This window comes from Rhinopithecus bieti, unplaced genomic scaffold (assembly GCF_001698545.2).
Source record: "Rhinopithecus bieti isolate Rb0 unplaced genomic scaffold, ASM169854v2 scaffold_17861, whole genome shotgun sequence".
In the NCBI taxonomy this organism is placed as follows: domain Eukaryota; kingdom Metazoa; phylum Chordata; class Mammalia; order Primates; family Cercopithecidae; genus Rhinopithecus; species Rhinopithecus bieti.
In genome coordinates this window covers 5,823,842-5,849,407 of record NW_016809830.1, presented here as the reverse complement: position 1 = coordinate 5,849,407, position 25,566 = coordinate 5,823,842, and positions in this window count along the sequence as shown.

Here is a 25,566-nt window from a genome sequence, read left to right as displayed (position 1 = left end):
CATCTTGCTCCGCCCCCGAGTTGAATTTATCTTCTTAAGTGGCTCCATAGCTCAGGGGTTAGAGCACTGGTCTTGTGAATTTACCTTCTTAAAATCATCACAACACTTAAGTTATCAGTTTGATTTTTAAAGAAGATTGGGTCAGCTGAATAATTCTCACTTCTTATCTGTTACATGCATCCTTTTGATTAAAACACGTTCAGCACCATATTATCTTAGTTTAAATGAGGCAAACACAAGACATCACCCGTCAAGTTAAAGGCATCCTATCACACTGTTTTTGATCAAACTTAATGGAATCATTTTTCCCAACCCTTTTCGTGCTTGCTTTACCACTGTTGATCATATCTGGTCTTTTTCTTTTGGTTTTTCTTTCTGTCATTTTTTTCTACTCATCTGCCATAGTGTAAACCCGCCCACCACTTGTCACATATATCTGCATTCTCATCTCTGCTCTCTTTTCTTACATATGGCCCACTCCTCTTCCATGATCCCAGCATGCAGCTCTTGTTTAAGGCAAATACTAAAAGAGGTTTTTAAGAAACATGTAGGACTCACTTTATAAATCAAGGAGCAGAAAAATCCTTAGGAATACCTAGTTCTGTTTTCTCATTTTGTGAATGAGAACTCCAAGTACCAACTCTAACAAAAACTCACTCACTCTGACCTAATAGGCGCTAGAAGCCAGGTCTCCTTGCTCTCAGATAAGGACTCTGAGCTCCACACCCCACTGACTCTGTATTGAGAGGTAAAATGATTAGAGTTAAGATCCCTGAAAACAAGTTTTCCAAAGCTCTCCATAAGCAAGAACATCATGGTGTCTGTTTTATGTTCAGCCTCGAAATCCAATGAGCACACTCACTGTATTTAAGAAGTTAGGATTCCTCCATTAGATTCCCTTAACGCAGACAACTTATGACTTCTTGTGAGAAGAAACAACAGGGCTAACCTTTAAACTAGAGAGTTAGAGACAGACACACACAAATCTGCGGGATGTGGTTCAACAACAATAGCTAACATGTGTAGAGCACATTTTGCTTCAGTGTGTTACAAGCATTATCTCACCTAATTCTCTCAACAGGCCTGGGTGGCAGGGTCCTATTGTTTCATTCCACAAGATGGAAGCTATACCTCAGGAAGGTATAGAAACTTGCCCAATATCCCATTAAGAGAGAGCGTGCAGAGTTGGTCTTCGGTCCCACGCAGTGGGACTGCTAACTACTACGTACGTGTCTTAAAGATACATCAGGATGGCCAAGCCCCCAGGCTTTGGTGTCTGCCTGTCTGTGTCCAAGTCTCAGCTTTACTACTTACTGACAAAGCAAACATCAGCAAATTTTTCAACCTTCCTAAACCCCAGTTTCTCCAGCTGTAAAAGGAGATAATAAATATACCTTCTTCATAGGACTGTTATAAGAATTAAATTAGATAACTAAGCAAAGTGCTTAGTACCTGCTAAGCCATGGAAAAATATTGGCCATCTAGGAAAGAATGTTTCTGACCACTCAGTTACTAACAATCCAAGAGCCGCAAGAACCCCACAGGAGCACGTCGACAACTGCTGGTTTCCAAACCTATTCCAGAGGTGGAAGGCATTTTCTCACTGCAGAAAGCACCAGACTGAACTGAAAACGACCCATCCTAAAGCCACGCTCCAATGTGTATTGCTGGAAGAATGAGAAGTGTCAAGGTTTCAGTGTAGCACTGAGATCCATCCAAGTTTTGTTGGCTGTGATGGCAGATTTGGCATTTTGAAGAAGCATTCGGGTGAACCTCAAGCACAGAGAAGAACTGCCATGCTCTGAGCAAAAATCATTTTTTCTGACTTAGAGTCTTAGTAGGGGGAAAAATAAATGTGATAAGCAGAATATCCTTGAAGAGTTCTCCCAGCCCTCCTCACACTAGGAAGAACTCAGAAGCAGTCTTTAGGCCAATCGTTACAATTTTCTGATCTGTCTTGTAGCTGATTGCCCTGGTAGTTTGAATTTGCATCATTAATGTTCCCCAAGATACACTGTCATCTTAGAATGCAGAGGGAAGAAATCATACATGTGCATTCTAACAATACAATCATGGAAGCAATTTATTTTAACATTACTTTGGAGCAAGGCCTTTATGCAACCAGAGATTTAATAAATACATGGATATGAGACTGCATTTTTCACTTAGGTTCATCAAACACAGAGAGATTTCCCATTATAGAGAAAGAGAGTTTGGAATCAGGCTGGAGTATTCCTTACAGAGATTAAAAAGACAGATGGCAAGGTGCTGTGCTCAGGGAAAAGGCCTTTATAATCAAGGAATTAGAATTTACTCCTCAATCTGCCATTTATGTTCAGCCTCTATACCCAGGGTCAACTCATATGCTACCAAAAGTTTCTATTGTTTCAATTTCCTGCGGACCATCAAGCCAACATTACCAATTCTGTGAGTCTCAGGAAAGACACACTGCAGGAAATTAAAATATATAATTCAATGCTGTCTAATTCCACTACAAAGATGTGGATATATATACAGTCAATAAATGGCACTTCCATCAAAATGATGTTTACTCCTGTTGATTTTAGCCCTTGAGCTTTATGTATGTTACTACATTTAACCATCTTGACAGCCCTGTGGGGTGTGTCATCCAGATGTTGGCTGTCACTTGTCCACTTCTGCTGCTCTATTTTATCCCTATGGCAATCTGGACACAAAACCAGATCTTGCACTAGCTTCCGCAAAACATCGAATCACATCAAATATTCTATAAGTCTATTTTTGTACCTATTTGAAAAACACAGGATCTTGGCAAAGAATCACAACCCATGATATTATCATTTATAACATCAGGAAGGTTGACATGCCTCCTTCCTGAGTTGCGAGAATATTCTAAGGATACATTTAGTAGGATTAGCAGAAGTAACATGAGATTCTCCAAAAATGTGGCTTATCATTGGAAAACTATCATTTTCATTTACAAAAACCACATACACATGCACTCTTGGAGCAAAACCGTAAGGAGATGCCCCACTGGACGTGAGTAGCATTTTACAGTTTGAATTATCAGTTCACTGAGTACTCACTATGTACCATGCTCCATGGGACTAGAGAAAGAAACAGATTCCGCCCATAAAACTTTCAAAGTCAGGCTGGGGAGATGTGCACCATGCATATGTGGAGCATATCTGTGTGCACCATGCATATGTGGAGCATATCTGTGTGCACCATGCATATGTGGAGCATATCTGTGTGCACCATATATTTGTGTAGCATATCTGTGTGCACTATATATATCTGTAGCATATATATGTACACACATACACACACAATGTTTAGGAGTTAAATGAAAATAAAACAAATTCGTCCCAAAATAGGGCACATGGATATGCTGAAAAGTCATTTACCAGAGCTGCAAAATCCTGAGCAGAAGAATCCATACTGCAGAAATCAATAAGTATAGGCCTTGGAGGTGGATGGATTTAGGAGGAGGAAAGAAGGGAAGGAGGGGAAGTAAGCCCACCCAGGCAGACAGTGGGTCAGGTAAATATGTTGTTCATTTCAGAGACCAGAAAAGACTAGCAGAGTGGGAAAATGTGGGAAGCCTGGCACAGCCAAGGAAGAAAAGACAAGCCAGTAGATCATCACTAATTCTCCTCTCAGTTCTTCCAGAGCTCAGTGCCCAGGACCCTGAGTCCTATTTAAATTCACTTACAGGTCCTAGGTATGTTATCAAAGGGTCTCCATAGTCTCATACTCGAAGTAACTCTGCTCAGCTGTGCTCTCTGGTAGATAATTCAGAGGTGACAAGGACACCGGAGGAGGTTTTCTCTGGCTTTAGCTTACAAATTAAATGTCACACCTGAATGGTGCCAGAGTGAGTTAAAGATTAGAACTTTGAAGAATGACCACATCATGTGATCACACAATCAGCCCATCAAGATATACATTTTGGGCACTTATTTTGTGTCAAACTCGTATAATGACACTAAATATCATCATAATGTGCTCACATATCTTTCTGATTCTGTAATGAGAAGTAGAATAAATTGTGGCTTCTCCGTACAAGGTTAACTCTTCAGTTGTCTTCTCAAAAAAGGAAAAAATATGTTTGAAGCACTTGACATGGGTTGAGTTGTGTCCCTCCAAAACGATACGTTGAAGTCCCAACCCCAGTACTTCAAAATGTAAACTTATTTAGAAATAGGATCTTCTAGAGGTGGTCAAGTTCAGAACGAAGTCACTAGGGTGGGCCCTTATCCAATACAATATGATGTCCTTATGAAACAGAGAAGGCTGGCCACAGAAACAGACATGCAGAGAGAAAATGATGGGAAGACATACAGGAAGAAGACAACCACGTGATGGAGGGATGTATCTACAAGCCCAGAAAGGCCTGAGACCTCCAGAAGCCAGGAGAAAGGCCCAGAATAGATCCTTCCCCAGAGCCTTCAGAGGGAGCATGGCCCTGCCGACACCTTAATTTTGGACTTCTGGCAATTCCAGAACTATGAGGCAATACATTTTTGTTGTTCAAAGCCACCCACTGTGCCAGCCCTAGGAAACTGACACAGCACTTTATTAAAATTCCTTCTGATGTAATTTAAGAGATGGTGAAAGTGAGCCAATTATGCATCAGTCAACCTTTAGCCATTTTAATGCTGTGAGTCCTCCTTTTTTGAAATATTCCAGTGATCAAAGATGCTGTTTTTTATAACACTGGGTTAAGTTCCACTCTTATTACAACTACAAGGAAAGCCTCCTTATTTTTACCTCACATTTCTGTTGGGAGAAAAAAGAAACCCAAAGTTCTTCTGTAAGTCATTATGCTCTGAAGATATTTAGTATCAGTCTGATTACTGAATCAAAAGATCTGGTTACCATCATGTCTAATCTGCCAAAACTGAATCATATCCACTGCAAGAGTTTCTCCTCCATTTCCTCCAATTTCCCCCCATTCAACCACCTTTAACTATATTCCAGTTTCTAGCAAATGCTGCTGAAGCTTCAGCTATTTTCTTTAGATTATATAATTTTCCAGAAAACTCAGGAAGTTTGATCTGTTAACAATGTTTCATTTTCCTCTAAAGCATGCGTTTTTATTTTCCATCTCTTAAGAAAGTGAAGCTTGGTCATATTTGCATCTCAATTTAGAAAGAAGCATTAGTCAGCTTGGCATTGCAATGTAAAAAAAAAAAAAAAAAAAAAACCTGAATGCTACTCTGGTCCTCCATTGGAGTGAAATATTTTCTCCATGTAACCAGAAATAGTGATGGAAAATTGTTTCCTTTCACACAATATTTGAGCATAATTGGTAAAAGCCTTCAATTATGGAGAAAGTCTTATGAGAGCTAGTCTTTCTCACAACAAAAACTAATCCATTCGGATTTATGTGACTCTATTAGCTGAAGCTTCTCTGTTTCGATAATAATATGAAATGCTTTTTTAAAGTTTGCTTATAGTGTCACCCACGAATGTCTCCAGTCATTGTCCCTGTTCATCAAAAAATTCAGAAGTAATAACACTTTGCACCTTCGCACTGTTTGACAGAAATACTACAATACTAGAAAATTGCAATAGTACTCTACAAATTGACTCTAAGCTTGCTCATCAACATACGAGAAGTGATTAGATAAATTAGCTTAAATAATAGAGCATTATAAAAATGAATTATTATCTCAAAATCTGCCATATAAATCATCCTTTTTATTATATTTAATAAAGAGAGTGGACTTTGAATAGTGCTTAATGATAGTCTATAAATGCTAATGCACTCAATTTGAAGGAACTGAGGTAGGAATTATTGGACAAATCATAGGGTTGAGTATTGATCTCTATACTAACTTTCCTATAAATTCATAGCCAAATAACTTTACTTCTCTTCACTTTTATTCCCAGTCTATAAAACAAAATAATAATATCTACCCACTAGGATTCTTAAAATGATCCAATAATATAATGTGTGCACAAATATAATACTTTGATTTCTCAGGCTTCACAAGAACAAAAGTGTTTGTACACACACAAATCAAACTTGTGATGCAAATTATTTACAATTAGAAGTTGTATATGCAAATATATAGAACTTCCCCTTGCATATTAATATATTTGCTATAGAATTTAGCATCTTATTCCAACCTTCCCACTAAGGTAGGAACAGTCCCTACAAAACCCTTGACAGGCAGCCACCCTGCACTAGAGGTGTAAACACCTCTAGTGGGGGAAAGCCCACTTCCTCACAGGAAGGCTTATTCCGTGTTAGAACACCTCCAGCTACAAGAAAGTTATTTCTACTCTCACCTTTTTAATTCCTCATGTTCTAGATCTGTTCTCTGATGCTATGCAGAATAGGCCTGATGCCTCTTTCACATAGTATCTCTTTGGTTATCTAAAGAGTAATGCCCCAACACACACAGATCCATGAATAAATAGCAGGTATCCTTGAATCCCTGGTGTAGCAACCTGCTGTAGAAACTTTATTTATGTTTCTAACAGATGAAAAAATCTAAAGCTCAGAAAGGGTCGTAACCTCGCCGAGGTCACACAGCTAATACCACAAAAGCCAAGATTCAAATGCAAGTGTGCCACAGAACATGGTCTTAACCACCACACTTTGCTTCCAAACATTTTCTTCTTCAAGGCAAACACTCTTTTAGCTCAGTTCCATTAGTCCTTCTGTATATGAAACATTTCTTAGACCTTTCTTCAACCCTGCTTCACTTACAGGACTCTCTTTATGCCTCTGTTAAAATGTGCCAGTCTCAAAATAAACCACATGCAATAACCAATCCCATATGCCAACAATTCCAGACACTGTTACTCTACCTCCCTGAAAGATTTGTTCACCCACCCTCCCAAAAGATAATTTCATATTTTCTCCTTTTTAAGACTGGCTGCACCTCCTCCACCTGCCATCTCCTAGCTGATGGCCATGCCCCAAACTCCTCTAAGAAAATTAATGCAAACCACCCAAGGTCCTCTCATGGTCCCACCACTAAATACAAGAACCCAACCGCATGGTGTCCACACTCTCTCCCGTCCCTCTCATCACAACATTGCCACCCCATCCCTATGGCTGCCATTTGTGTTCTTACCTTCTCATTGACTGCCCTCTTGAAATTTCACCTTCTTTGTCCTGTATCATCATTTTTCCTCCGTCTAATGATTCATTTCCATCAGAACCCAGACAAACACTAGTATTTCCCAACTTCAAAAGAAGGGAAGGAAAGGAGTGAGGGAAGGAAGGGAAAAAGGGAAGGTGGGAAGGGAAGGAGGGAAGAGAGAGAGGGAGGGACAAAGAGAGAGAATAGGAGAGGAGAGGAAAGGAAGAAAGAGGAAGGAAGAGAAGAAGAGAGGAGAGGAGAGGAAAAGTCTTCACCCCACTACCCCATTTCCAACAGTTTGGGAGTTTCTATCCTGCCTGTCCAACTCACTCCAATAAGCTTTGGTTCCCTGAACACCCTGTAAGTGCCCCTACTACCCCATTCTTCTCTTCCCCACTTTTCTCTTAGTTCATTTTGCTCCCGTCACATCGGTCTTCTTTATATACTCCAAAAGCTTGTCATGCTTGTTGCTGCACTATAATTTCATCACATGACACAGGTCTGTGCCTAAATATCATCTTCTCAAAAATATGCTTCTCTCCTCTCTATCCCAGGCACATTCTCTCACAACTTCCCTAGTTCACTTTCTTCATAGAATTTGTCACTCTCTGAAATTATCATATTTATTTGTTTGTTCTGTCTTTATTCTGTCTTTCCCCACCAGAATGAAAGCAAGGATCTTATTTGCCTGTTCACCACTGTATGACCAGTGCCTAGAATAACACCTGGCCCACAGTGTGCACTAAATACCTACTCACTGAATGAGTGAATGAAATCAAAAAGTTTATCAAGAGTATTTTATAATTCAACAAGTATCCTGACCATGACCACTGTTTTAGATTTAACTAAATCATTTTTCAAGTATTATTCATTTTATTAAATTAATTTAATGTAGTATAAGACAAACTTATTAGGCATCCACTATGTGCAAGACACTGTGGTAGATGTTTGGGTGACACAAGAGTGAGTCTCTTGTCACAGTCCCTGCCCCCTCTTAGAAATGGATAGAAAAACAGATATCCAGAAATAGTGGTGTTATTATTGAAAGTTTACCCTCATAAAATAATAATTTTGAGTGCATTAAGGCCATGGAAACTAATATTGATACAGGATTTTTCCTCCTTAGCTCAGCTAGGTCCAGGTTCTTGTCTCACAACCAGGAAAAATTAGGCATGTGAACACTCACAGAGTAAGTGGAGTAGGATTTATTAAGCAAAAGGAAAGCTCTCAGCAAAGAGACGGGTCCTGAAAGCATGCTCCCGGTTGCCCCCTTCGCAGGTGAATACAAGGGCTTTTACATACCAACTGGTGGGGATGGGTTCCCTATTTGTATAAGGCACAAATTCCTGGTGGCTCCATTCCATCCCCCTAGTGCACATGCAGGCCCTTAGTCCACTGTGGGCATGTTTAGGCAAGCCCCCTGTGCAAGTTCCCTTATCTGCACAAAACACAGGTCAGAGGTTCTCTGGGAACCCTTTCCTTATTTTCTGCCTAAAGCAAGCTGGCTAACTTTCAATACAACTAAAAGAAATGGAAGAGCTATTGTGAAGATGCAAAACACTACAGAATTTCCAAGGACATTGAGAAAAATTCTTCTTGGGAAAGGATCTGTGTAGACTTTTTGAGCTAAACCTAGAAGAGTGCATTTAATTTTAACAACCACATATCCTAATTGGAGGGAAAGCATAACAAAGCTGAACTGGCAAGAATGGCAGAGCTCTTCTCAAAGGAGAGCATTTTCCTGAGCCCTTCTCAGTGACCACCAGTGGTCCAACCCACCTCAAGGCTCCACTGCAATTTGAAAGTCTATGATCCTGCATGGACCATTTCCATGTTCTAAGTTCTCCTCAGAATTTTTTTCAGATCCTCAAAATGTACACACCTACTTCTATTTTCCAGTGGGCTCAGAAAGATCTTCTCACTCAGGAACACTACTTTTAGATAAACACAGTCAGATGCACTCAAAGACAAACCTAAGGAGAAAACTTTCAAAAGCATTTTGAAGACTTGAAACCACTTCATTCATATAAGATATTGTTGTTGTTGTTGTTTAAAAAGCAAACCAGTTGATGGAGAACTGTTATTGAATGGCTCCAATATCAGTGACTTAGGATATGTGAGTCCAAAGACATGAAGCATATTTAATGTAATTACACATCCATTTCTCGTGCTGTAGGACCACATGAAGCATTACTAATCCCCAAACATACCTGCTGGGAGGACTGTGGGAAACAGCTGTTTGGTTCATAAGAAATGAACCAAGTGAATTCAAAGTACTGCAGGCATTCAACTGCCGGATTCCCAGAGTCAGACCTGTCCACTAAGCCCAGGATTGATAAGGAATTAAAGAGGATTCCATCCAAAGGTACATTTGTTTCAAGCATAAATCACCCTGCCAACTCATTTGTTATTGTAATAACCTCTCTCAGCATTTCTATTATTGGAGAGGACTTCTTTTCAAATGAAAAATGACGTACCTGATTACTTGCATGGGATTTGGCGTCATACTCATTTTGACTTCTTGTTTGAGTCAGTGAGAGGGCCAGGGAAAGGCCTTTACATCCTTGCATGCATATCAATTACAGTTAATGGAGTTCATAGGTTTATTAGGCGTTGGAGAGTTAAAAGCCAAGAGCTGTAATGATGGAAGCTGTGCCAATTCTGCAGGTATATCCAAGAAAGCTTCAAGATTTCGAGCACTAAAAATAGTGAAAATGATCTGGGAAACTGTTTACATTCAGCAAAGATAATTATATGAGCCTCTAACTCTTTCCCATCATATTAGAATCCTTTAATAACCTATATTTTATTTATATCTAGTTGCTAAGTTTATTAGCGCTTATTATAGGATATGTTCTTAATTTTATGTTTTACAAAACAATTTGAATAATCAGAATTACTTTTGTGAATTTTCTTCCATTTGCAATAAGATGGGTGATTTATAAAAAGCCATTTTCTAAACATGCTAACAGGTGCAGGAAAGATTGACAGAGCAATACGAGAAAATATTCTTAATGTAGGCTTTCCAAGATTTTAAATGAAATTTCTTTAATGAGTGCATATCATTTTTAACGGGCCTGGTTTACTACTCAGGGGATGCTGAACATAGACTATAACAGTATGTTTTATTTAACAATAACCATATTCAGAGTTATGTGATACATAGATGTATGTATAAAATGAAAATCAACTAGAAAAAGAGATTATCTGAAAATATTTTAAAGAATCTTTGGCAAAAAATGAAGACCAGTAGAAAATAACAATTTTGGGTTATTGAATTATTAAATTACAGAAACAGAATTTTTTTTAAACTGGCCTCTTGAGAGCAGTAGGAGGTGTTGATTTTTAAGCTTTACTACATGTCTATGACCTTGGTCCTGTCACCAGTTGAACTTGGTAATTCAGCCAAGTTTTCCCAAGCATTTGCTGTGTGTGGGTCCAGTGCTGGGGACACAAAGAGGAAGAAGGTACAAGTCCCACCAACAAGAAGCCACCTGTCCTGAGGACAGCCATATATTATAAACCTGAATCAAGGATTTGCCTGGTCTCCCAAATACATTTCCCTTCTCTACTTGACTGGGATGTGGAGTGGTTATTTTTTAAATCACTGTGTATGAATTACCAAGATTCTTTCTGATTTTCCTTCACAACCTTGCAAGCCAAAAGAAATTTTACCTGAGTAAGGTTCTCAGAACTGGACTCTGATGTGAGGCCTCTACAAAGTAAGTTGCCTTTAAGAAGTTCTGAACATAAATTGAATTACCAAGAATTCTATTTATTGAAAAACACATTATATTGCATCATGTCCTTTTCAAATAGAGTGAAACTTGCTTATATTAAATTTCTAGAAACCCGAGGAAAAAATTTGATATAGGATGGAATTTGATACACTCTAGAAATATTACATGTGCGTGTAATACACCTGGATTTTCAATTTGATTGCTATACACAGGGATTCAATACAGGTGGGTTCAATATTAAGGGGTTTCATTGAATTTGCATTTGTGTTTTTCAGGACATATATGGTATGTGTTTCCTCAAGGTAAAAATCAGATTAATTCCTGAGTTTAGGAGAGCTAAATATTCATGGAAACAGGAATTTTTGAAGGAATATGACCAGATGAAAGCAATGTAAGCAATCTAGTTTCACTTCATTCCACTTTAATATTAATTTAATTGTCTGGAGGTTAGGCTATTGAATTCTGGAATGATATCTCTCTTTCCCTGGCTCTGTAATTCTCTAGCCTATAACTTCTCTATTCCTTTCTTTAACATTTTAATATTCATCTGACAGGAAGTGTTCAACAAAAGGGAATTACCAAAAGGTTTCAACATGCAAGGAAATTTTCTGTTCCTAAGAATGTCTCAAGTATTGGAAAATCATAAAATAACAAAAGGTACTGATCATTATAAAATTGAAAGAAATCACTATGTTAATGTTTACATAAAATATACCATCTCTTTAAATTATAGGCACTAAAAATTATTAGCATTGCATAAAATATTGCACGTATTTTTTTGTTTAGTTTTCAGAAAGAATTCTGAACCTGAATACTATTATTTTATTGACTTGAACCTGGGTGAGGGGAATTGAGATTTATAAATCTTTCCCTCCCTGATGGAAGTATCTAACACAGGCACGCCCAGGAAGCAATGTTCTTCACTGAAGGAGTGAATGAATGAACTAAGCATACAGCTCAATTTGGGAATCCTTTGGGTACTTTGACATATGTACTACTTTCACCTGAAAGAACCAAAAGATAAAATCCCTATTAAGTTTGTCACCATGCAGTTCTATAGTCACTTCTGAATTCTACTGATTCCACCCAATATTCCAAGTAAGCAAATCTCATAAAACAAATAGGAGAATATACTTTGGGTGCCATAACAGATCAGCCTTCAAACAGATTAGGAACTTCGAGCTATTTGCCATTAAAAACAAGACAGGTCATGCACAGGTCACACAAAATTATACGGATCTCTTCTACCTGAAATAGTTTAGACAGTTGCCTCAACAACACTTTTTTTAATCATCAAAACAAGTATATACTTAACTAAATACTTAACTAAATAAGCTTTTCTTTACACATTGGGTTGTGCCAGGAACCCTATTGCTTACAGAAAGAGCTGCTGTCTTTTGGGGCTCTATATACTTGGTATATATCACATAATGATGCTTTTATGAGGGAGAGCCGGTCAACTATTCACCTAAATAGCTGATTATTTTACTGATATGGCAAGACATCCTGTGCAAAACCATTGGTCAAGTAGCACCATGTAGCCACAGCTTCAGGTATATCAAAAGGAGGCAACACTGATATAGCTAAAAGAGATGCAGCAGAATAAACATACAGAACACAGAAAGGTGAATGACTGAACACTTTGGGAGGCTGAGGCAGGAGGATCATGAGGTCAGGAGATTGAGACCATCCTGGCTAACACGGTGAAACCCCATCTCTACTAAAAATACAAAAAAAAAAAAAATTAGCCAGGTGTGGTGGCAGGCGCCTGTAGTTCCAGCTACTCAGGAGGCTGAGACAGGAGAATGGCATGAACCCGGGAGGCGAAGCTTGCAGAGAGCCAAGATCGCGCCATGGCACTCCAGCCTGGGCGACAGAGCGAGACTCTATCTCAAAAAAAGAAAAAAAAGACAGGAGAATAAGTTGAATAAATGATGCAGAGTTAATGTAAACCTTATACAGTGGCTCCATGAGAAATTTCCCTAAAGCTTCTCCTCTTTCTCTTTTTCTCCCTGTGTCATTCTCTTTCTCTTCCTCTCTCCTCCCTTTCTTTCTCTCACTTTTCCATTCTTTCTCTCTTTCTCTCTGTCTCTCCCATTTCTTTTTCTCTTTCTCTTTCCCTCTCTCTCTTTCTCTCTGTCATTCTTTCCCTCTTCCTCTCTCTTCCCCCTCAGTGTCTCTCTCTCTCTCTCTTTCTCTCTATCTCTGTCTCTCTTCTTCCCAATCTGCTTCCCACCCAACCACTCCCCTCAGACACACATACCCTAGCTGCCATGGCCAAAATATAGCCTCTGGAGATGCTCTTTTTGGCTGCCCAAGTGTCCTTTTTCTAACAGCAAATACTGCAGGAGGGTGGCCACACATTCCATCGGAGTTGTGCGTTCCCTGGAAGCTTTAAACCCCCTTGCTGGATTTAGACTGCCTGTTGCCAAGAGTCTAGTCTGGGCACCTCATTCAACTGACCTAAGTGCCTTTCTAAAGTTTTGGCTGAATTTGGCAGCTGCCAGATCCTCTCCTCTGTGTCCTTTCTTGTTCCTCATCTTGTTACTCCCAGAGCCAGCCAGAAGCAGCAGTACATAGCCCCCAAATGAAATACACTCAAGTCCATTAAGAATCACCTAAAATGTTGACTCAATTTGAAAACAGGCTATTAACAGTGCATACGTGAAGCTGACAGTACTTGTGATAAGTAGGAAAAGCAACAGCGAATACTAATGTTTTATATTTGTATAGCACGGTAGAGTTTTTAAAGTGTTGTTGTAACACTCTGTTGAGATAGGCAAAGGGGGTACTATTTTGCACATGAAATCATTTGGGTTCAAAAGGGTTAAATAAATGAGAAAAAAAAAACAGAATTCAATCTTGGACCCACAAAGTGACTGCTCTGTACACTCTGAAAGATGCCCCTCAACAAACATCATGGAAGACACTTGTAAGACATTCAGACTTTTGGAACTTGTCTTTAAAATGTTATCAGTTCTCCAGTGTGGACTGCTGATCCCCTGCATGAGCCATCAGGAACCACTCATCATTCTCAGGCCTCACCCAGCAGGCAGAGAATCAGAAGTGGGGCAAGATTTGCATTTGAACTAGCACTCCCAGGTAACTGATACACCTGCCCTAAGTGAGACAGAGCTTGTGAAGAGCCAGCCCCAATCTGAACAGTAGCCTCCTTAAGGAACACTGCAGAAAAGCCAGGTCAGCCAGACCTCTCATCCTGAGGAATAGCCAAAGAATCAGGACGCCATTGAGATCCCATTCATCAATCTTTGAGCCCAAGTAATGGAGGAGGTTTGCCCTTGAGCACAGACAATGGAGACAAACTGTGCAGGTTCAAGCCCCAGTCCTGCCACTTACAAAGTGACTATGGGTGATACAGTTTGACTGTGTCTCCACCCAAATCTCATCTTGAACTGAAGTTCTCATCATCCCCACATGTCATGGGAGAGACCCAGTGAGGGGTGATTGAATCACGGGGGTGGTTTCCCCCATGCTATTCTCATGATAGTGAGTAAGTTCTCAAGAGATCTGATGGTTTTAGAAGGGGCTTCTCCCTTCACTTGGCTCTCATTCTTCTCCTTCCTCCAGCCATGTGAAGAAGGACATGTTTGCTTTCCCTTCCACAGTGATTCCCTTCCACAAAGTTTCCTGAGGCCTTCCCGACCCTGAAGGCCTGTAAGTCAATTAAACCTCTTTTCTTTATAAATTACCCAGTCTTGGGCAGTTCTTTATAGCAATGTGAGAACAGACTAACACAGTAAATTGGTACAGAGGGAGTGGGGCTAAAAGGATACCAAAAAATATGGAAGTGACTTTGAAACCGGGCAACAGGCAGAGGTTGGAACAGTTTGGAGGGCTCAGAAGAAAACAGGAAAATGTGGGAAAGTTTGGAAATTTCTAGAGACTTGAAAGGCTCTGAAGACAGGAAGGTGTGGGAAAGTTTGGAACTTCCTAGAGACTGGTTGAATGGCTTTGACTAAAATGCTGATAGTGATATACACAATGAAGTCCAGGCTGAGGGGGTCTGAGATGGACATGAGAACTTGTTAGAAACTGGAGCAAAGGTGAATCTTGCTATGCCTTATCAAAGAGACTGGTGGCATTCTGTCCCTGCCTAGGTATCTGTGGAATTTTGAATTTGAGAGAGATAATTTAGAGTATCTGCAGAAGAAGTTTCTAAGCAGCAAAGCGTTCAAGAGGAAGCAGAGCATAAAAGTTTGGAAATTTTGCAGCCTGATTATGCAATAGAAAAGAAAAACCCATTTTCTGGGGAGAAATTCAACCCCATCGCAGAAATTTGCATAAGTAAAGAGGAGCTGAATGTTATTCACCAAAACAATAGGGAAAATGTCTCCAGGGCATGTCAGAGACCTTCAAGGCAGCCCCTCCCAGGTCTAAGAGATAAAAAGGGTTTTGTAGGCTGGGCCCAGGGCTCCCCTGCTATGTGCAGCCTAGGGACTTGGTACCCTGTGTCCCAGCCACTCCAGCTGTGGCTAAAAGGGGCCAAGGCACAGCTCCAGCCATGGCTTCAGAGGGTGCAAGCCCCCAACCCTGGCAGCTTCCACATTGTGTTGGGCCTGTGGACGCACAGAAGTCAGGAATTGAGGTTTGGGAACCTCTGCCTAGATTTCAGAGGATGCATGGAAATGCCTGAATATACAGGCAGACATTTGCTGCAGAGGTGGGGCCCTCATGGAGAACCTCTGCTAGGGCAGTGTGGAAGGGAAATGTGGGGTCAGAGCCCCCACACAGAGTCCCCAGTGGGGCACTGCCTAGTGAAGCAATGAGAGGCCATAGTCCTCCAGACCCCAGAATGGTAGATCCACTGACAGCTTGCACCCATGTGCCTGAAAAACTGCAGGCACTCAACACCAGCTCATGAAAGCAGCCTGGAGAGGGGTTGTACCCTGTAAAGCCACAGGGGTGCAGGGACAGAGCTGCCCAAGACTGTGGGATCCCACCTCTTACATCAGTGTGACCTGGATGTGAGACATGAAGTCAAGGAGATTATTTCAGAGCTTTAAGATTTAATTACTGCCTAGTTGGATTTCAGACTTGCATGGGGCCTGTAGCCCCTTTGCTTTGGCCAATTTCTCTTATTTGGAATGGGTGTATTTACCCAATACCTGTACCTCCATCATACCCAGGAAGTAACTAACTTGCTTTTGATTTTACAGGCTCATAGGCAGAAGAGACTTGCCTTGTCTCAGATGAGACTTTGGATTTGGACTTTTAGGTTAATGCTCGAATGAGCTAAGACTTTGGGGGACTGTTGGAAAGGCATGATTGTGTTTGAAATGTGAGGAATGAGATTTGGGAGGAACCAGGGTGAAACGATATGATTTGGCTACATCCCCACCCAAATCTCATCTTCAATTGTAGTTTCCATAATCCCCACATGCTGTAGGAGGGACCTGGTGGGAGGTAACTGAATTATGGAAGTGGTTCCCCCATGCTATTCTCATGATAGTTACTAAGTTTTCATGAGATCTGATGGTTTTAGAGGGAACTTCCCCCTTCACTTGGCTCTCATTCTTCTCCTTCCTGCCACCGTGTGAAGAAGGACATGTTTGCTTCCCCTTCTGCCACGATTGTAGGTTTCCTGAGGCCTTCTCAGTCCTGAAGAGCTATGAGTCATTTAAACCTCTTTCCTTTATAATTTATCCAGTCTTGAGCAGTTCTTTTTAGCAGGATGAGAACAGACTAATAAAATGGATAAGTTAATTAATCTTTCTGTGCCTCAGTTTTCTCATGTGTAAAGTGGAAATAATGATAGGGTTACTATTATACTTCTTAAAATTATTAGATTAAAAGAGTTTAACAGAAGTCAAGCACTTAGAACACTGCCTAGCATCAAGTCATTATTGAATGAGTGTTGGAAATTTATGACAAAAACTTCTTTCCCTAATTATAGATCTTTGAAGTGACACACATTGCTAGTAGCCAATACAGGCTAATGGGACTTCCAGCACTAGGTGCAATATCTACAACTAAATACTTACTATGGTAAGTATTCAATATATATTCATTAAAGGATAAAATGGTACAAAGTCCAATATTTCACCTGGATGAACAATTTGAATATGAACTAGATGGAATCAAGCATCCATCCTTTGGTCTCACAGACCAACCTTTCCCAAAACCTTTGAAGTTTGTCCTGAGAAGAGGCATACCATACATTATAAGTTTTGTTTTGTCTTGTTTTAATAAGCCTTTATATAAATTCTAGCTGAGATCAGCATCATTATCATTTCTGGAGGCAATACAGGTGGCTCCCCAACTGAGTCGTGATAGTCCTGTGCAAATATGCACTTCATCAATCCTATTCCCACCCTGCCCTCTGTTTCCTCACTCCTTCCTCTAACAGCAGCTCAGCATTCACAATCTACCCCTGCTGTTTATGGTTTCATAGGGCAGTGCCGTCCCTTGGATATTTTAGAGAGCAATGCAATAAACAAAATTTTCCAGAGTTGTTCATTTTCTAAAGAATAATTGAATTGCTGAAATATTATTTGGCTACAAAAAGGTTGGTAAGTTTTGAGTACTGCTGACTTAAATGCACACATATGAGTCTACCCAACAATATTTTAATCATTATACTATTTGAAAAAGCATAAGGAGAAGCTGTCACTCTGCACATGGTAAAAATGGCAGCCACTTGGAGCCACCCATGAAGATGTTAAGGCTGAGCTCTTGGAGAGATGTAGATATTTTCAGTATGGGCAGGAAAGAGCAAGCTTCCCTAAAAGAAAACACATTGACAACAAGGGAACAGGTTGCTTCTATTGTCAATGCCCTAACAACGTTCTTAAATTAGCTTTTTAAGAGAACCCTTTTCTGCATGCCTGATGACTCTCAGACCACCCAAGTTAATTTGATACAAATGTAATTTAAAAGATTCCATGTGTGTCTTAGAGAAGATTTGGGTATGTGGGGGTTGAGGTTTGTTTCTCTCTCTCTCTTTACTTTTAAAAAAGAAAAACTTTTATCATGTACATGCTTTTGAAGGTGAAGATTTTCTACTTAATCATTACTCATAATCTAAGATAACATTAAAATACATAGATTTTACAATCTCCATTACCATTCCCATTAACATAAAATACAAATCAAGAAGGTGGTTCTTTCGTGGAAGCATGTGGGCATAATTTCAACTGGAGTCCATAGGAATAACTGAGTAGATGTTGGTTAGGAGATGAAGTACTTTATGTTATGTTTTGGGCTGTGAAAATCAAAATGAATTCTCTTATAAAAGACAGAAACCAGAAAAGGAATCTGAGTTGCTCTATTACAATTTACTCTTTTTTCAAGGATGAAGCAAATGAAGTGAAGACCTTCTGTGCTGTATCTATGACTCCTTGATACTTTTCTGTTATTCAACAGGACACTTAAAAGCAATTGGCAATGTAAGAGAAAAATGTGTAGGTGATTCTGTTTCATTTATTTTTATCCATCATCTTTAATGAATGGTTTCTTATTTTCTTACATGTAATGTCAAACTCATAGCATAAAAATTCCTAGGGCTAAATTAGTTGAGCATGACCTAAATTTGCCAGAAGTTGAGATTTGATTCTGTTTTTAAAGCGTCCTTAGAGAAAGTGGAGAATGTAGAGTTCAGAGTCAGATATTTTTAGGTTCAAATCCCAGTTCTGCCTCTGGTTCTCTTTGAGCTTAGAGAAAGTTAGTAAACTTCTCCATTGGTTAGTTTTGCTAGCTAAAAACTTGATATAAAGCCATTGCAAGAATTAAATGGGGGTTACCTTTGTGAGGTACTGAGTGCGGTGAATTAATGGGAATGGTTGAGGTGGGTATATTTTTCTAAGAGGTCTTGGTCAATCTGAGGGTTCCCAGGGGTGGCTAGCACACCAGCCCCCAAGACCACTGTTCACCCAAGTTGCAGATTTGTTTTGTGTTTGGATGAGAGTATGAGGAAGTCGATCACTCCATTAAGATGAATTACTTCATAATATATTTTGAAGAGAATGAGACTGGATGAAGTCATAATTCAAAGAAATGGAGAGGAAAGATCAAATCAGGAGTTTCAAGATCTGTGAACCATAAACAAAAAAATTATTGTCTACAAAATTTTCTTTTACTAAAAAAAAAAAACAAGAATGAAATATGCCTCTAATTTAAGGACAGAAGGCCAAGTACAAACGTGGAACAGTCAAATAAAGGTGAATCATAAAGCTGTCAAGGAAAGATATACCTTACATAGAGAAGCTCTAACAAAGGCTTCTTTAGACAGGTCAAAGAAAAGTAGATGCATGGAGAAGGAATGGAGAAGGGCTATCTCAGGGTAAATCATCAGAGTTGATGATACTAAGTAGGCTCAGTACCTAAACAAAATACACTATACAAAAGGATTCTCGCTAATGCTTTATGTGGATTGCATTGTCCGAATGAGGATTAAAAAGCAATGTCACCAAAAAAAAAAGTGAGGAAGAAAGCCTAAAACGAAAGAAAGAAAGAAAGAAAGAAAGAAAGAAAGAAAGAAAGAAAGAAAGAGAGAGAGAGAAAGAGATAGAGAGAGAAAGAACAAAAGAGAGAAAGAGAAAGAAAGAGAGAAAGAAAGAAAGAAAGAATAGTTTCTTTGGAAAAATATCCACATCATTTTAAAATCTAAAACTGAAATCATGTTTAGGATCAAACCTAGGATATACTAGCTTTTCACCTTTCTTGGCTGAACATCACTCAAATAAAATTTGTTGAAATGTATACTAATAACACGTATGCAAAGGTAAATTCACTTCAAGAGGTTCTAAAATAAAATAATAAAGTACCTAGCATATTACTGTGCACATAGATTATACCCAATAAATTAGAGCATTGTTATTACTAAATAAATATTCCAGTAGTTCAAAATATGAAATACTTTTATCCCATCTCTGTGGCTCAGATTCCTATGCTACTATTTAAGCCCATTGGATCATTAGCACAAAGAGGCATAAGGAGTATAACAATTATATTCAAATGTTCTCATTTTCAAAGTTCATAATATAAGTTCTTTCAATTTTTGTGATTTGTTTTTCAATCCCTTGATCTCTTTTCTTGATTTTGTCATAAATTATTTCTGTCCTCCATAAGTGCTCCTTGCAGACCAATCATCACTCTAGGCCTACCTCTTGCATGCTTTTCATATTTCAGTCTTCTCTATTACCTGCACTTTTAATCCCATCCACCACATCATTTCCAGTTTATTTAATCCCTTCTCCTGTTCAGTTATCCATTCATCTTCCACTCTGGTTTTTAGTTCAATGGTTTTCAAACTTTTGGTCTGAGGACCTTTTGACACTTTTTAAAAATCATCAAGAATACCAATGAGCTTTTGTCTGTGTGGATTATATCTATGAGTACCTATTATATTAGATGTTAAAACTGAGAAATTCTAAAAAATATTAATGCCTCTTGAAATAGCACTCACAGTCCCTTTATATGTTAACATACATATCTTTGTGAAAATTAATTCTGCTACAAAAAAAGAGCAGTGGGAAGAGTGACATTGTTTTACACTTTCGCAAATTAGTATCTGGTTTGATGGAAGATAGTTGGATGGTCATATCTGCTTCTGCATCTTATTTGTTGGAATATGTTGGATTAGTTGAGGTATATTAAGACTATTTATCATCATGCAGATCTATAGATGGAAAATGGAGAAGTGTTTTCATAACCTTCAGATAATTATAGATTTTCTTCTTTGACACCCAACACCCAACATGGGTAATTTCTTAAGGTTGGTTTTAATGTGGGATGGGAAACCATATCAGTGAAATATTCATAATCTGTTACAGTAAAATCAGTTGGTCTATCTTACACATTAATGGATTGGTTGCCCATGCGTGATTTTATATCATCATGCATTATTCATTTGGAAAATATTGGTTCCCTGAGTTATGCAGATCTTTCAAATGTTAACACATTTAATTATGCAATATTAAAAAATTGTATTTGTTACTATCACCACCAATCTCATCACAAAAGTCTTTAAGTATTGTGAAGCTGTCAAGTTCATGGTGGCGGATAGAAGTCTTCCAAAATTATAATTTTCACTTGAAAGCTCAAATTTTTATCATAGGCAACAACTTCTGTCAGTTGTTTCCCTTGAAGTGACAGGTTCACTTTTTTCAGTTTTGAGAATGTGTCTGCCAAATAACAGATCTGAATAAGTCTCGCTTTTCTGCCAGTCGTTTTTTCAAGTAAAAATGGTATTCCACGAAAAAAATGGCTAGATCAGTTCACAGCACAAATGATCTTACAAGTACTTTTCCTCAAGGTGACCATCGTACCTCATTTAGCAGCAGAAGTGTCTTGTCCATCTTTCCAATTTAATCATACAAAATGTTAAAAAGATATACTCACCAGCCACCCCTGCCACTGGTAGTCAGGTGGACAACATCTGCTAGAGCTTGTGCCCAGTGGTCCTGCTTCTGTGGGAACTCAGCTGGAGGATGCAGCCTCCTGATATCCCGGGAAGCACCCAGGCAGCAGAGCATGTGACCCCACCCACCCCCACCACTGATAGCCAGGCATACAATGTCTACTAGAGCTTCCAGCCCAGTAATCTTGCTTCCATGGGAACTCAGACAGTGGGCATGACCTCTTGTCTGAGGAGGAATCCAAGCAGCAAGGTAACAGTCCCATCCACCCCCACTGCTCGTAGCCGGGCAAGCCACACCTGCTGGAACTTACAGCTCAGCAGTCCTATTTCTGCCTGAATTTGCCAAGGGGCACAGCCTCCTGTTGCCTTGGAAACACCTGGGTGGCAGGGTGGACAACTCCACTGATTCCCACCTCTCATAGTCAGATGGGTGACACCTAGAGAGCTTCCAACCCAGTGGTCCAGCTTCCACCTGAACTCCGTGGCCAGGCACAACCCTGTGTTTCCCCAGGTAGGACACAGACAGCAGATTAGATTAGGACTGACTTGGCAAGGATACAGCTTTTCTGCCAACTGTGGCCCCCGCCTGAGAAAGCCCTCTGGACCAAAACATCTAACTAAAAAAAAATGCAAGCGTAGAGAGAGTAATCAGAGAAAGCTCCTCCAAAACCCATGAGCTGATTAGAATTGAAGCCAGTCAGCTGAATCCACTTTATACCATAATCAAACTCCCATGGGCACCAAAGAAGATAAAGGCAAAAAAATCCATCCAAAGGACATCAACTTCAAAAACTGAAGGAACATCAGTCCACACAAATTAGAAAGAACCAGCACAAGAACTCTGGCAACTCAAAAAGCCAGAGTGCCTTTTTTCCTCCAAATGAACACACTAGTTCCCCAACAAGAGTTCTTAAGTGAGCTGAAATGAAGAAATAGAATTCAGAATATGGATAGGAGTGAAGATCATCAAGATTCATGAGATGTCAAAAGCCAATCCAAGGAAGTTAAGAACCACAATTAAAAAAAACAATACAGGAGCTAATCAATGAAATAGCCATTATAAAAAAAACCAAACTGATTTGATGGAGCTGAAAAACACACTACAAGAATTGCATAATACAATCATGAGTATTAAGTAGATTAGACCAGGCTGAGGAAAGAATCTCAGTTCTAAGACTGGCTTTCAGAAATAACTCAGTCAGACAAATATAAAGAAAAATGAATAAATAAGAATGAACAAAACCTCTGAGAAATACGGATTATGTAAAGAGATCAAATCCATATCTATGACTAATTGGCATCCCTGAAAAAGACAGAAAGCATGCAAACTGGAAAACATGTTTCAGAATATCAGCCATGAGAACTTCCCCAACCTCACTAGAAAGGCCAACATTGAAATCCAGAAAATGCAGAGAACCCCTGTGAGATGTTACACAAGAAGACCATCCCCAAAACATGCACGCATCAGATTCTCCAAAGTTGAAATGAAAAAAAAAAAACAGTTAAAGGCAGCTAGACAGAAGGGGTAGGTCACCTACAAAGGGAACCCCATCAGGCTAACATGGACCTTTCAGCAGAAACCCTACAAATCAGAAAACGTTGGAGGCCTATATTCAGCATTCTTAATGAAAAAAAAAATCAACCAAGAATTTCATATGCAGCCAACTAAGCTTCGTAAGTGAAGGAGAAATAAGATTATTTTCAGACAAGTAAATGCTAAGGGAATTTATTGCCATCAGATCTGCTTTACAAGAGGTCCTGAAAGGAACACTAAATATGGAAAGGAAAGACTATTACCAGCCACTACAAAAGCACACTTAAGTACATAGAATACTGATACTATAAAGAAACCACACAAGCAAGCCTACCTAATAACCAGCTAACAACATGATGACAGGATCAAATCCACACATATCAATACTAACCTTGAATGTAAATGGACTAAATATCTCAATTAAAAGGCACAGAGTGGCAAACTGGTTTAAAAAAAAAAAAAAAAAAAAAAGCAAGACCCAGTGGTTTGTTGCCTTCAAGAGACCCATCTCACATGCAACAACACCCATAGACTCAAAATAAAGGGATGGAGAAAAATCTACTAAGCTAAATCTACTAAGACACTGAAAAAGCAGGGTTTGCAATCGTAATTTCAGACAAAATGGACTTTAAACCAACAAAGATTAGAAAAGATAAAGAAAGACATTATAAAAGATATAGGGTTCATTTCAACAAGAAGATCTAACTGTCCTAAATATATGCACCCAACACAGGAGCACCAGTTTCATAAGCAGGTTCTTAGAGACCTATAAAAAGACTTAGATTCCCACACAATAATAGTGGGAAATTTCAACACACTACTAACAGTACTAGGTTATTGAGACAGAAAATTAACAAAGATATTTAGTACCTGAACTCAACACTTGACCAAATGGATCTAGCAGACATCAACAGAACTCTCCACCCCAAGCCAACACATATATTCTTCTTATTGCCATACGGTACATACTCGAAAACTGACCACACAAGCAGACACAAAACAATACTTAGCAAATTTTTTAAAAAATGAAATCACACCAGCCACAATGTTGGACCACAGCACAATAAAAATAGAAACCCAGAAAATAACTCAAAACCATACAATTACATGGAGATTAAACAACCTACTCCTGAATGACTTTTGGTTAGACAATGAAATTAAGACAGAAATCAAGACATTCTTTGAAACCAGTGAGAACAAAGATACAATGTACTAGAATCTCTAGGACATAGCTAAGGACGTGTTAAGAGGGAAGTTTATAGCACTAAACACCCACCTCAAAAAGTTAGAAAGATCTCAAATTAACAACTTATCATCACAACTAGAAGAACTAGAGAAGTAAGAGCAAACCAACCCCAAAGCTAGCAGAGGACAAGAAACAAACAAAATCAGAGCTGAACTGAAGAAATTGAAACACACAAAAAAAATACAGAAGATCAATGAATCCAGGAGTTGTTGTTTTGAAAAAATTAATCAGGTAGCTTAACCACTAGCTAGACTAATTAAGAAAAAAAGAGAGAAGATCCAAATAAACACAATTTAAAGTGAAAAAAGAGGTGTTACCACTGACTCCACAGAAATGCAAAAAACTATCAGAGACTACTATGAATACCTGTATGCACACAAACTAGAAGATTTAGAAGAAATGGATAAATTCCTGGACACATACAACTTTCCAAGACTGAACCAGGAAGAAATTGAATTCCTAAACAGGTAAATAGCAAGTTCCTAAACTGATTCAGTAATAAAAGGCCTGCCAACCACAAAACAGCCCAGGACCAGACAGATTCACAGCTAAATTCTACCAGATGTGTAAAGAAGAGCTGGTGCCATTCCTACTGAAACTATAAAAAAAAAAAAAAAAAAAAAGTGGAGGAATTCCTTCTCAACTCTTTGTGTGAGGACCACATAGTCCTGAAACCAAAACCTGGCAGAAACACAACAAAAAAAGAAAACTTCAGGCCAATATCCTTGATGAACATAGATACAAAAATCTTCAACAAAATCCCAGCAAACTGAGTCCAACAGCACATCAAAAAGCTAATCCATCATTATCCACTAGGCTCTATTCCTGGGATGCAAGATTAGTTCAACATATGCAAATCAGTAAATGTGATTAATCACATAAAGAGAACTAAAAACAAAAACCACCTGATTATCTCAATAGATACAGAAAAGGCTTTCAATAAAATTCAACACCGCTTCATGTTAAAAATCCTCAGTAAACTAGGTATTGAAGGAACATACTACAAAATAAGAGCCATCTATGACAAAACACAGCCAACATCATGTGATTGGGGAAAAGCTAGAAGCATTCCCTTGAAAACTGGCACAAAACAAGGATGCCCTCTCTCACCACTCCTATTCAACATAGTATTGGAAGTTCTGGCAAGAACAATCAGGCAAGAGAAAGAAAGAAAAGACATCCAGATAGGAAAAAAGTTAAGTCAAACTATCCCTGCTTGCAGAAAAGATGATTCTATATCTAGAAAACCCTATAGTCTCTACCCAAAAGCTCCTTGATCTGGTAAACAACTTTACCAAAGTTTCAGGATACAAAATCAACATTCAAAAATCACTGGCATTCCTATATACCAACAATATCCAAGGCAAGAGCCAAATCAGGAATGCAATCTCATTTACAATTGCCACAAAAAGAATAAAATACCTAGGAATACAGCTAACCAAGGAAGTGAAGATCTCACACTGCTCAAAGAAATCAGAGAGAACACAAACAAATAGAAAACATTCCATGTGTATGGATAGGAAGAATCAATATTGTTAAAATGGCCATGCTGCCCAAAGCAATTTACAGAGTCAATACTACTCCTA